Source organism: Plecotus auritus (genome assembly GCF_963455305.1).
Source record: "Plecotus auritus genome assembly, chromosome: 4".
Taxonomy (NCBI): Eukaryota; Metazoa; Chordata; class Mammalia; order Chiroptera; family Vespertilionidae; genus Plecotus; species Plecotus auritus.
In genome coordinates, this window is record NC_137775.1 from 153,490,569 (window position 1) to 153,503,430 (window position 12,862).

At 34.9% G+C, this 12,862-nt stretch overlaps 1 protein-coding gene across 10 annotated transcripts in view; it reads right to left on the minus strand.

Moving 5' to 3' along the window:
- Positions 1-12,862, minus strand: part of MAGI2 (membrane associated guanylate kinase, WW and PDZ domain containing 2) — a 1,233,836-nt gene that overhangs the window by 850,299 nt on the left and 370,675 nt on the right. The window lies entirely within an intron of this gene.

The window sequence follows — 12,862 nt, forward strand, 5'->3', positions numbered from 1 at the left end:
TCATTTGGGGATAATGAAAAACATTATAAACTGATGAACAAAAAGATAGTTACAGAGGCAGTAAAACATCAAACAGACTGTCAAATTACAGTGGTAAGGTTAGGGAGAGGTGGGGGAAATAAGAGATCAACTGAAGGACTTATATGCATGTATATAAGACTAACCAACGGATGCAAAACATTGGGGGGTGAGGGCATGTATGGGAGTGGGGTGGGGGGGCAATGGTAAGATATGTACACATATAATACCTTAATAAAAATTTGAAAAAAAAAAAAAAATATATAAATTATATAACATATAATCCAATCAATATTTAGTAATTTGAAGTATACAGATAATTATAATTGATTACATCTACAGATTTTTGTGTACAAAAAAAATTAAATATCTTACGTCTAGTGTTTTCCAATAGAAGTTGTATATCTATAGCAGTCGGCAAAGATGTACAGTATTTGGTAATCTTTCCATTCAGTTAAATTAATAAAAGTTCTCTCTCTAATGTTTTTCAAAGTATAAGCATGTGCTTACTTTGAAAGATACTTAATACTAAAATCAACTGAAGTAAAGAACAGTTGACTCTGTGCTCTAGTTCTGTGTGTGTGTGTGTGTGTGTGTGTGTGTGTGTGTAAGGTTTTCCTTTTAAACAAGTCTAGACTATATAATGAACATTACCTCTAATGTTTCAGGCATAAAACCTGATATACTGAAATGGTCATTGCTCTCTTTATAATTCTAATTAGACAAGGGGCTGCCAGATGTTCTGATTATCATAAGGCCTCCCCAGGTTACAATATTCTCTGAGGTGTTCTGATTCTATAGCAGTGTTAACACCTATCCTGTGCAGAAGCACATTTCCCACTCCCTGTTAAAAGCATACAATTAGCTTTCTTCATGATTCTAATTTCATTTTCAGAGAGGCAGTGCACAATTCTCTTTGTCCTTCTAGGTGTAATCATTGTTCTACTGAATTTCTTTTCCCCTTTATTGGGTGTTGCTCCTTCTGTATTTACAACTTGTGTGCCTATTTTTTTTTGAAACAAATGATGAACAAATACCCACAGAGAAGTCTTTTTACAATGTCATTAGGTAGACTGATGGAAAAGTGGATTGATGGATAGCATTTCCAGTTCTTAGTGCAAAGAACCCAAGCTTACATCTTAAGTTGCAATCACATATTTTTCTAAGATGGATTCTAGAAACTTTGCTGTTAGACATATATGTTTTTATTAGCTGTTCCAATGAACAAAAAACTATGATAGGAGTGAATTTTCTTAACAGGATAAGCTTTTTTCCCTCTCTTTTTCTATCTCAATTGCCTTTCTTTTCTTTTTCCCTATAGATGAGGACTTTGGAGTAAAGCACCAAAAATGCTGATGTAACAAGAAGAAATATGCAAGCTTCTGAGAATAGAACACATCTTTGCTGTATACTTGTAGCTTGAAATCACAGATTATAAGGCTACATTACTTCTCAATTTCACCCCATTACAATAATCACATCATCTCTGGCCACTCCTCACTTCTCTGAATCAGCTCTATCTTTTCCCTTCTTTTAGATTCCCAAACTGTACATTCAAATATGTTGCTGCATCTGGCATGCAATAATCACAATGCCAATGTAGCAAAGTCATGCTATGCACATCAAGTCCTAAACAGAATCTTCCCTTTCAATTTGGGAAGTATCCTATCTGTATCAAAGAATAAAATTCTTTTTGAAATCCCCTTAATTCTTAATAGGTTCATTCTAAGGACAAATGAGAATGTCCTTTAATATATGATCTAGAAAAAACAAACAAACACCACACCGATTGAATCTTTTGTTCTATTTTGAAGTAGGAGGGTTTAAATAAAGAAGCTTTTTATTTTACGGTAATTTAAAACTACACTGAGAAGGGACCGTTGGAATAATTTTCCTCTAGTGTAGGTGATTTTTAACTCGAATGTCTTATTTTTTGAACTTTAGACTACAAAAGATCTACACTTATTATCCAATAGAACAATGTATAATATCATTCATAAGCCTGTACTGTCAAAGCATATTCAATCCAATCCCAGTTAGTAAAGCAATTTATTATTTTAGTTCCATTTACTTTAAATATTGTGCAACAGTTAAAAATTTTATGTTACTTAAAATGATCACTTTTCTCCATTGAAGTAGTCATTTCTGAATTTGCTAATTTCAATACCAACTGATTTTTAGCACCTTAAAATGTAGATTATGTCTTTTGAGAACTTAGAAATTTATTGTAATCTCATTCCTCTATTTATAGAATGAGAAATATACTTTACTCATAGACATCTAATTCCTATTAATCAGTCATAAAGCTTTTATTATTGAGCATATCTGTACCTAACAGTATCCTTGTACTGTGTCAGCTTAAATAAAAAAAAAATAAATTAGAACATTGTCCATCACCTCAAAGCACTTGTAACTAATAATAATAAGTAGTTAACATTTATTGAAGCTTGAGTAGCTATATTAATTTCAGACACAGCAGGCTTCAGAACAAGGAAAATTGTCATAAATAAATAGGGAATTCATAAATGATATAAGGGTCAATTCTCAAAAAAACCCCACCCAAAATAATCCTAAACATATGTGTGCCTAATAAAAAAACATTAAAAAATAGAAAGCAAGTAATAGCAGAATTGAAAGGAGAAACAAACACCCACTCTTACAGGTGGAGACTACTAATCCCTCTACCAATAACTGAGAAATCAAGCAGGCAGAAAATCAGTAAAGATACACTGGACTTAAATAGCAACATCAATCAATTTGACCCAAATGACATTTATAGAATAATATATCCAGCAACAGTAGAATACAGCATTTCTCAAGCTCACATGGAATATTCACAAAGACAGATCAAGTTACAGATTATAACCCCTCCCCCCTTTAACAAATTCAAAATCATAGAAAGCATACAAAGTGTGTTCTCAAACCACAGTGAAATTAAATTAGGTATCAATAGCAAAATATGCTATAAAATCCCCAAATATTTGGACATTAAACATTAACATTGCTAAATAACACATGTCAAAGAAGTCTCAAGATAAATTTAAAAATATTTTGAACTAAATGAAAATGAGAATTCAACTTATCAAATTTTGTGGGACAAAGTGAGACAAGTCTTTAGAGAAAAAATTATTGTAATAAATGTATATATCTGAAAACATGTCTGGCATTTTCAATATAAGCATGTTTGCCATTCACCTTATTGCTGCAAACATTTTTACCACACAACTAACTGGCCATAAGGCAATTTGACCATACAAGATAAAATAACAACAAGAAAAAGGGACACTAAAAAGAGATATAATAAAACATGAAAAATAATAAAATTAAGATACTTTATTGTAAAAAAGTAAAAATACATTGTCTTTGAGTAATGACAGCATCACTGGGAGTGAGAAGACCAATTGGTTTCTCCCCTTAAAGTTATAACAAGAGGGACAACTATAATTCTAACTAAAAAGGTAGCTCAGGACGGGAGGAAACCAAGATGGTGGCATAGGTAAACACCTAAACTGCTGCCTCGCACAACAATATCAAAACTACAACTAAAAGACAAAAGACACCATCCAGAACCACAGGAAAGCTTGCTGAGTGGAAATTCTACAACTAGAAGAAAAGAGGAAAGCACATTGAGACTCAGAGGAGCTGCAAAAGGCTGAGATACGGAGACTCGCACGCGGAGAGGACGGGTGGCTGTGTGCATGGGGGGCTGAGTGCGTGGCTGGCTTTCTAAAGCGGGAGGGAGAAGGAAGCTCCTGACTGCACTGAACTCCAGTCCCGGGTGAGACGCTGGGAAACCAGACTCATTCGGGGGGGAGGGGGGTGGAATCTGGACTGTCAGGAAAAGAGAAAGCACACTGAGACTCGGGAGCTGCAGAAGTCAGAGGTCCGGAGGCGTGCGCGTGCTGCCTGCTGAACGCAAGGGAGGCTGAGTGCGTGGCTGGCTTTCTAAAGCAGGGAGGGAGACAGAAGCTCCCGACTGCACTGAACTCCAGTTCCGGGCAACTTTCTGGGAACCCCGATTCATTTGGGGAGAAACTGGACTGTCTGGCAGCAGGTGAAACTCGAGGGCGGCTTTCTCTCGGAGGTGCTTGCAGCGATTACCGAGGGACACTGAGACCCAGGGGCCTCATAGGGCAGGGCTGATGGGAAACCAAGGCTGTCTGCTCCGCCCTGAGACTCCGCCCCATCCAAGCTGAGCACAGAGGCTTTTGCAATTTTGCAAGTCTTGTCTCATAAGAGTGTCTCCAGCACAGAAGTGTTCCCAGCGTAGACACAGCTGATCCTCACAGCCAATTGGCCTGGAGGTCAATTCCTCCCAGTGATACCAACAACAATCAAGACTTAACTACAACAAGGCTGAGCACACAGTCCACAAAGGGGTGCACCAAGAGTGTCCACTTCAGGTAACTGGGGAGGCTGAGCCACTGTGCCCTAGAGGACACCTACCACACAAAGCTACTCTACCAACTCAGGGAAGCAACAAAAATGCGGAGACAAAGAAACAGATCACAAATGAAAGAAATAGAGGAAAACAAATGACTGGATATAGAATTCAAAACCACGGTTATAAGGTTTTTCAAGAATTTCCTAGAAAAGGCCAATAAATTTAGCGAGACCCTCGAAGATATGAAAAAGGACCAACTAGAAATTAAACATACACTGACTGAAATAAAAAATATTATACAGAGACCTAACAGCAGACTAGAGGACCACAACAATCAAGTCAAAAAGTTGAAATACAAAGAAGCAAAAAACACTCAGCCAGAAAAGCAAAAAGAAAAAAGAATCCAAAAATTTGAAGATAGTGTAAGGAGCCTCTGGGACAACCTCAATTGTACCAACATCAGAATTATGGGGGTGCCAGAAGAAGACAGAGAGCAAGATACTGAAAACCTATTTGAAGAAATAATGACTGAAAACTTCCCCCACCTGGTGAAAGAAATAGACTTACAAGTCCAGGAAGTGCACAGGACCCCAAACAAAAGGAATCCAAAGAGGACCACACCAAGACACATCATAATTAAAATGCCAAGAGCAAAAGACAAAGAGAGAATATTAAAAGCAGCAAGAGAAAAACAGTTAGTTACCTACAAGGGAGCACCCATACGATTGTCAGCTGATTTCTCAACAGAAACTATGCAGGCCAGACGGGATTGGCAAGAAATATTCAAAGTGATGAATAGCAAGAACCTACAACCAAAATTACTCTACCCAACAAAGCTATCATTCAGAATGGAAGGTCAGATAAAGAGCTTCACAGATAAGAAAAAGCTAAAGGAGTTCATCACCACCAAATCAGTATTATATGAAATGCTGAAAGGTATTCTTTAAGAAGAGGAAGAAGAAGAAAAAGGTAAAGATAAAAATTATGAACAACAAATACATGTCTATCAAGTGAATCTAAAAATCAAGTGAATAAAAAATCTGATGAACAGATTAAACTGGTGAATATAATAGAATCAGGGACATAGAAAGGGAGTGGACTGACAATTCTGGGGTGGGCGGGAAAGGGGTGTGGGAGGTACGGGAAGAGAATGGACAAAAAGTATACATCTATGGATGAGGACGGGGTGGGGGAGGTAAGGACAGAGAGTGGGGTGGGAACTGGGTGGAAGGGAGCTATGGGGGAAAAAAAGAGGAACAATTGTAATAATCTGAACAATAAAGATTTATTAAATTAAAAAAAAGGTAGTTCAGAAAGAAAATAAAAAGTCTCCAGAATCCAATCTCAAAGACATAAAAGACTGTGATTTAAATGACAAAGAATTCAAGATTGCAGTTTAAAAAAGATATTTCTCCCTTTTTTATTACATTTACTGGGGTGTTTGGTTAGTAAGATTATATAGGTTTCAAGTATAGATTTCTATGTTACATATTCTGTATATTGCATTGTGTGCCCACCACCCACAATCAAATCTTCTGTCACCATATATTTTGCTCCCTTTACTCTTTAACTCCATCCCCTTTTCCCTGGTAACCACCATATAGTTGTTTGTGTCTATGGGTTTCAGTTTTATATCCCACATATGAGTGAAATAATATAGTTCTTAACTTTTTGCTTAGTATAATATTATCAAAGTCCACCCAAGTTGTTGAAAATAGTAGTATTTCATCATTTCTTATGGCTGAGTAGTATTCCATAGTATATATGTACCACATCTTCTTTATCCAATCATCTATCAAAGGACTGTTTCCATGTCTTGGCCACCATGAATAGTGCTGCAATGAACTTTGGGGTGCATATATCATTGTGAATATATGTTTTCAAGTTTTTCAGGTAGATACCCAGAAGAGGGATTGCTGGGTCATACGGTAACTCAATTCTTAATTTTTTTAGGAACAGTCATGCTGTTTTCCATAGTAGTTGTACCAGTTTACATTCCCACCAACAATGAATGAGAGTTCATTTTTCTCCACAACCTCTCTAATGATTGTTTTTTAACTTATCTTGTTGATATAGCCATTCTAACAGGTGTGAGGTAGTATCTCATTATAGTTTTGATTTTCATTTCCCTAAAGTGAAGTTGAACATCTTTTTATATATCTGTTGGACAATTGAATGTCTTCTTAGGAGAAGTGTCTGTTCAGGTCCTCTGCCCATTTTTTAAATGGATTGTTTGTTTGGTGTTAAGTTGTAGAGTTCTTTATATATTTTGGATATTAACCCCTTGTCAGATCATTGTACATTTGGTTGGATGACTTTTGTTGTGTTGGTGGTTTCTTTTGCTGTACAGAAGCCTTTTTGTTTGCTATAGTTCCCATCCATTTCTTTTTGCCTTTACTTCTATTGCCTTTGTGGTCAAAATCTTCTCTGAGACCAAGCCCCATGAGTTTAGGATCTATGCTTTCTTCCATGTAATTTATTGTTTTAGATCTTATAGTTAGGTCTTTGATTGATTTTGAATTATTATTTTTTTTTAAATTGGGACACACTGTAATCTAGTTTCATCTTTTGCATGTGGCTTTCTAATTTCCCCAGCACCATTTAGTGAAGAGGCTCTTTTTCCTTCCATTGTGTGTTTTGGCTCTTTTGTAAAAAAAAAATTTGCCCATATACACATGGTGCTATTTATAGGCTTTCAATCCATTCTATTGGTCTGTGTGTCTGTTTTTAAATACAATACTGATTTGATTATCATTGCTCTGTAGTATAAATTTTTACATTGAATTTATTGTGGTGACATTGGTTCACCAAACCACATAGGTTTCACAGGCACAACCTAATAAAACATCTGCACACTGCATCATATACTCATTACCCCAAGCTAAGTCTCTTTCTGTCCCGATCCCCCACTTTGCTCACCTCCACCTGCCCCCCACCCCCTTTTCCCCTTGGCTGTTCCACACTGTTGTCTTTGTCTATGTCAGTGGTCAGCAAACTGCGGCTCGCGAGCCACATGCGGCTCTTTGGCCCCTTGAGTTTTTAGCAAAGGCCAGCTTAGGAGGACCCTAATTAAGTTAATAACAATGTACCTACCTATATAGTTTAAGTTTAAAAAATTTGGCTCTCAAAAGAAATTTCAATCGTTGTACTGTTGATATTTGGCTCTGTTGACTAATGAGTTTGCTGACCACTGGTCTATGTGTTTTATATATGTGCTTAATCCCTTCACCTTCTTTCATTCAGAACCCTAATCCCCCTACCCTCTAACAGCTGTCAGTCTGTTCCATGTATCCAAGCCTATGGGATTGAATGATTGTTGTGAATGGATGAAGATAACCGACAGACAACCATGATGGGCCCCAGGCAATCTTTCAGCTAAAATAGTCACTTGCAAATCCAGAGCCAACAAGTCACAGACACTATGATTCCCCTGAGTGTATTCTCCTGGCTCTGCTTCTAATCTTGATGACTGGCTTTTGTGATGACTTTAATTTATTCACTTTGATAGGCTGAATAACTCAACTCCCTCCTTCCAAAAATATCCACATCCTAATCTCCAAAACCTGTGATTATCTCAGCTCATTTGCAAAAAGAACTTGCATATGTTACTGATTATATTAAGGCTCTTGAGATGGGGATATTATCCTAGATTATTTGGATGGGCTCAACCACATGAGTCTTATAAGAGAAATACAGGCGTGTCAGAACCAGCGATGATGATACTATGCTTCTGGATTTGAAGACGAAGAAAGAGACCCTGAACTAATGAATGAAAGTGTCCTTTAGAAACTGGAAAAGAGAAGGAATGGTTTCTCCCTCATATCATCTGGAGAGAGTGCAGCCCCACCCAAACCATGATTTCCACCAAATAAAGCCATTTCAGACTTCTGACTGCCAGAAATACAAAGATAATAAATTGATGTTGTTTAAGGCATTAAGTCTGTGGTAATTTGTTACAGGAGCAATAGAAAAATAATAACCTAACAAACCTTAGGCTGCTGTTTAGGCTCATCCTTGCTCTCCCAACTCACTTGTAGCCATGCTTATTTCAAAAAATCACTTAACTTACTCCTGTTATTACAATTTGCTCCCATAATTTACCCAACTTTCTAAGACAATGTCTTACTTTTATTTTCAATTTTATTTCATGTGTTATTTTTCCCCTTTTGTTTGGCTAAAACTCCAATTCTACATTCTCTGCAGAGGTAAAGTCTATGGAGGAAAACTTGATTCTCTAGTGAAAATCATGCCTTTAAATTTTTATATTTTTAAAAGCTCATTAGTGAACAAATGATATCAATTAGAAAGGTAATAAACCTTTCTATATGAGAATATGACAGCTTCAGTAAGCATTTGAAGTTACTAAGTGAATAATTACTAATTGAAAATTATTAAATTAAATATTTGCTCTCTCTATACTTCATATGTATTTTTATATTTCTTTTTTCAAATATTTAATAATTAAATACATGTATGTCAGAAATTAATATTTAAAGAGTATAATTTTTGCATTTGTTCATTGTTTGAAGGTCAAAACAACTTTTTCTTTAATGTTACATTTTTATATAAGATTTATAAGTTTTACAAGGAGCAAGTGAATATATTTATGATATCATTTAGACTTTATGAACTCACATATATATATATAAAATATATTTTATACATATTAGAAGTACAAAATAGCTCCATCATTTAGGATTGACTCATAAAATGATTATTTCTCTGCAGTAAAATAATGTACCTTTCAAATTTCAGAGAACAAATACACAGTACTAGCATTTTGAAATTCTGAAATCCTTTCATATGGAGACAGTTATTGCTTCCTTTATGCAATTTTCTAAACAATATATTTCTACACTTGCAAATACTTATTCTTTAGAAACATAACAATCACTATTCTCAGAAATAAATGAAGGTAGCAATTACCTCAATCATTATTCCCAATTACTTTGGGAATTATAATGCTGTGCTGTTAGTTTTATTATTACTTCAGTATATTTCTCTATGTTTATTAATTTGTGTAGCTACTAGCAGTATCAAATGCTTTTAACTTAGTAGACTGAAATATATGGTTCAGAAGAATTCTCACTTGGAGGAAATTATTTTTGATCTACAGATAATCCTGAAAAGAAAATATTTATAGTATTCAATTCCAGTGTTTGAGTTGTTTTATTGATGTCCTATCGACAACAACAAAGAGATAAATCAGGCAATAAAGTAGCAACTAACTATGGGAAATGTAGGCTTTCACTATTTCAGGAAATTTATCTGTATAACTCAGGCAGTAAAAGTGTCCCTTTCCTTTTGGCAAGCTTATTTCATTAATATTATTATTATTACTTTACCATGGCTCACTAGTAAGTCACTTAACTTTGTTTAAACTAAGGTTAAACTTTTTAATACTCATTTGATGCACACTGAAGTGGTTTTGCCTGTAGCAATAGGAGACCCTATATAATTCTATACTTAATCACAGTGTCCCTAAATAGAATATTAATCATTTAAATCATGGCAGAATAATTAGGAGAGGCTATGACAGCTTGTTGGATATGTATTTACTTTTAACTTAACTGTGATTGTAGAACAGTTAATCATTGTATATAGCAAGGTCATCTTGTTAATTCAATTGCATACGTATGTGAAGATACCCTTGCAGAAGACTCCAGGTATGGTTTTCCATGCAATTCAATTAGTCCTTAGTGATGGCAGTAGCATTTTACCCAGATTGTATTTTGGCACAAGCCAGCAGTTATTGCACCATGTTTATAAATTGTGTGATGCACATCAGAGAACTTTTACAAAGAAAAATAAAGACTTACTCATTTTAAGAAACCAAGACTGAAGCAACACTTCGCACTTAAACAACATTTTTCATTTTTAAATTACTTTTGTATAAATACTAGTTAATCCTAACATTACCATGAAAAAAGTATATAAAATGATAATTTTTAGGTAGAAAGAGTATGATGTTTTCATTTTTCTATCTCTTACTCTATTTATCATATATCTATTTAAAAATCAGATTTTCTTTAAGTAAACACAGGGACAACTAAACAACACAATACCCTCAGAACTCAGATTTGGTGTATTTGAAGATCATCCATGGAAGATTGGTCCACTCCTTCTCCATGAAACCCATCATACTGTTTGTTATACCTCTTGCCCATTCCAAACAATTATTCCTTTTCAGTCTAGTCCCTAGAGCTTAAGAAAGTGAAAGTCCTATAATTCTCTTATTGTAGAAATGAACATACTAAGGTCAAGAGAGTTAAAGTGATTTAGCAAAAAGCCATGGAATCAGCCCTAAATCCTATGTGCATACAAATCTCATACTGTCTGTCTTCTACCATAGAACTGGCTACCACATTCCACAATGGGATTTTACTGATTTTTATTTCCTCTAATTTTGTCACTTGCTCACCTATTAGTTAATACCTCCCTGTGCCTTTTTTTTTTTACTTCTGTGATACAAAGATAATAAAAAACACACTCACCTGTGAGTAGTGAGGAGTCAGAGAGGAGAGAGGATGTCTAAAGCAGGGTCAGTCTTTCCAGGCTGAGGATTATGAACAAGCAGGTGAGAGAGCAAGAAATTAAGGAGCAGTCCTGAAGTCTGGAACATTTACTATTAAACTGAAACAACTCTTGAAGTGGAACCTTGGAGGGCACTGAATTTCATAAGGAAGGTCAACACAATTTGTGTGGGGAATGAAAAATGTGGCACTTTTTCTAAAAAGGCAAGGAGTTGAAATTTTATTGTATAACTTCACATGGCTTCATGACTTTAGGCAATGGAGAGTGAGAATAATATTAATGAGTTGGAAAGAAGTATAGATATAGGTATGCTAATGAATACAATTTTAATTGCTAAAATCTTTCAGGCACTAATTTATTTCAGAGAATATAATCTACTTAAAATGACAATTATGTCAATTTAACAACATTAATGCAGCCAAAATATGACAACTTAAAGCTGATTATGTTTCATACATGTTGATAACTCCGCTTTCTCTGCATGGAGTCTAATTGAAAAATGATTATCTTATTTTCAAGGTTTATCTTTAACTAGAGAATAAAGGACGATGTGGTACTTTTGTTCCATCCACAATGAACCAACAGTCTGAGTCACAGATTTATCTAAGTGATTAAAGTAATCAAGTTCAAGCTACAAACTAGATAAAAATTTTATAGAACTCTATAGAATCTTTATTCTCTCCTCTTCTTACCCATTAATCATGTCTGAAAGTCTCTTCTGTAGAAAATAGAATAGTAATATGAATTTTATTAAAGGCAGTTTCACTTTATTATTTTTAATAAAAGAAACAACCAGCATGCCAAGTTGAAGCATTGATGAACCTTGCAATGATATGCTTTATATGGACTCTTCTCCTTTACTTTGACATATACACACATGGCAAAAGAAAAACTGTTTTCACGAACTGGGCAAGGAGTTAACATATTTTGTCCGAGGATTCCCTTTCATAGAAGGACCCTTTAGTTTCTCATAGTTAAAATTCTATTCTAAGCTGTGATATAACACATGCTGAACTTCCAGATTTTAATGGAATATTCAATATTACAAGTTTTGATCTGGCTTATTTAGATCCAATGGAGTCCAAGACAGTCTCTATTTTTTTGATGGGTATACCAACTGGAATATATGGCCATTAAATTTACTATAACAAGGGAAGAGAAATGGAGTAAGGGAAGCAGCTCATATTTTTCTCAGTCACATTCATTGTCCTTATGGACAATGGTTCCAAACCAACAAAGAAGGCTACAAAACACAGAGAAAAACCAAATATTCCTTGAACTCTACATAAGCTCTGCCACAATATAAATTTGATTATTTCCAAGAAATTCCAACCAAACAAAAAGGTGATTTAATTAAGTCTGGATAGTTTTTATTTCAGGTGGGCATAATTTTAAACAACACAAAAACCAGTAATATATCTGCTAATATACAAAAGCCTAGGAAAAAGCAACTATTGCAAAATGAAAAGTTTATTTTGTTTACTTTCTCTTAAACTTGCAATTAAACCCATTAATTAAAGTCCGGTGTTGGTTTGTATTTCCCTAATGTTTAATTGATCTTCTATAAACTTGGCTAGAATGGTAGAAAGAGGACAGTCGATAGACTTGGACAAAATTTTACAACTTGTTAATATTTCAGCGGTTGCAGAAAACATTCTTTATTTGCTGTGGAATCTCTACTACTCCATGGCTGTAAATGAAGTGACCACCATGAAATCACAGTTCGAGGGAGGTAAACAGATTTTCACTCAGGATGGCTTTTTTGAGTCAGCCTCCAAGTACACAATTAAAGCCAAGATGTGGAAAAGGATGAATTAGAGACAGAAGGAATTGTAACATAAAAGGTCTTGGTAGACAAATGACAACACAGAGTAATTGATCTGGATCAAAGTGAATTAACAATCTACTTTCAAGGTTTAAAATAAA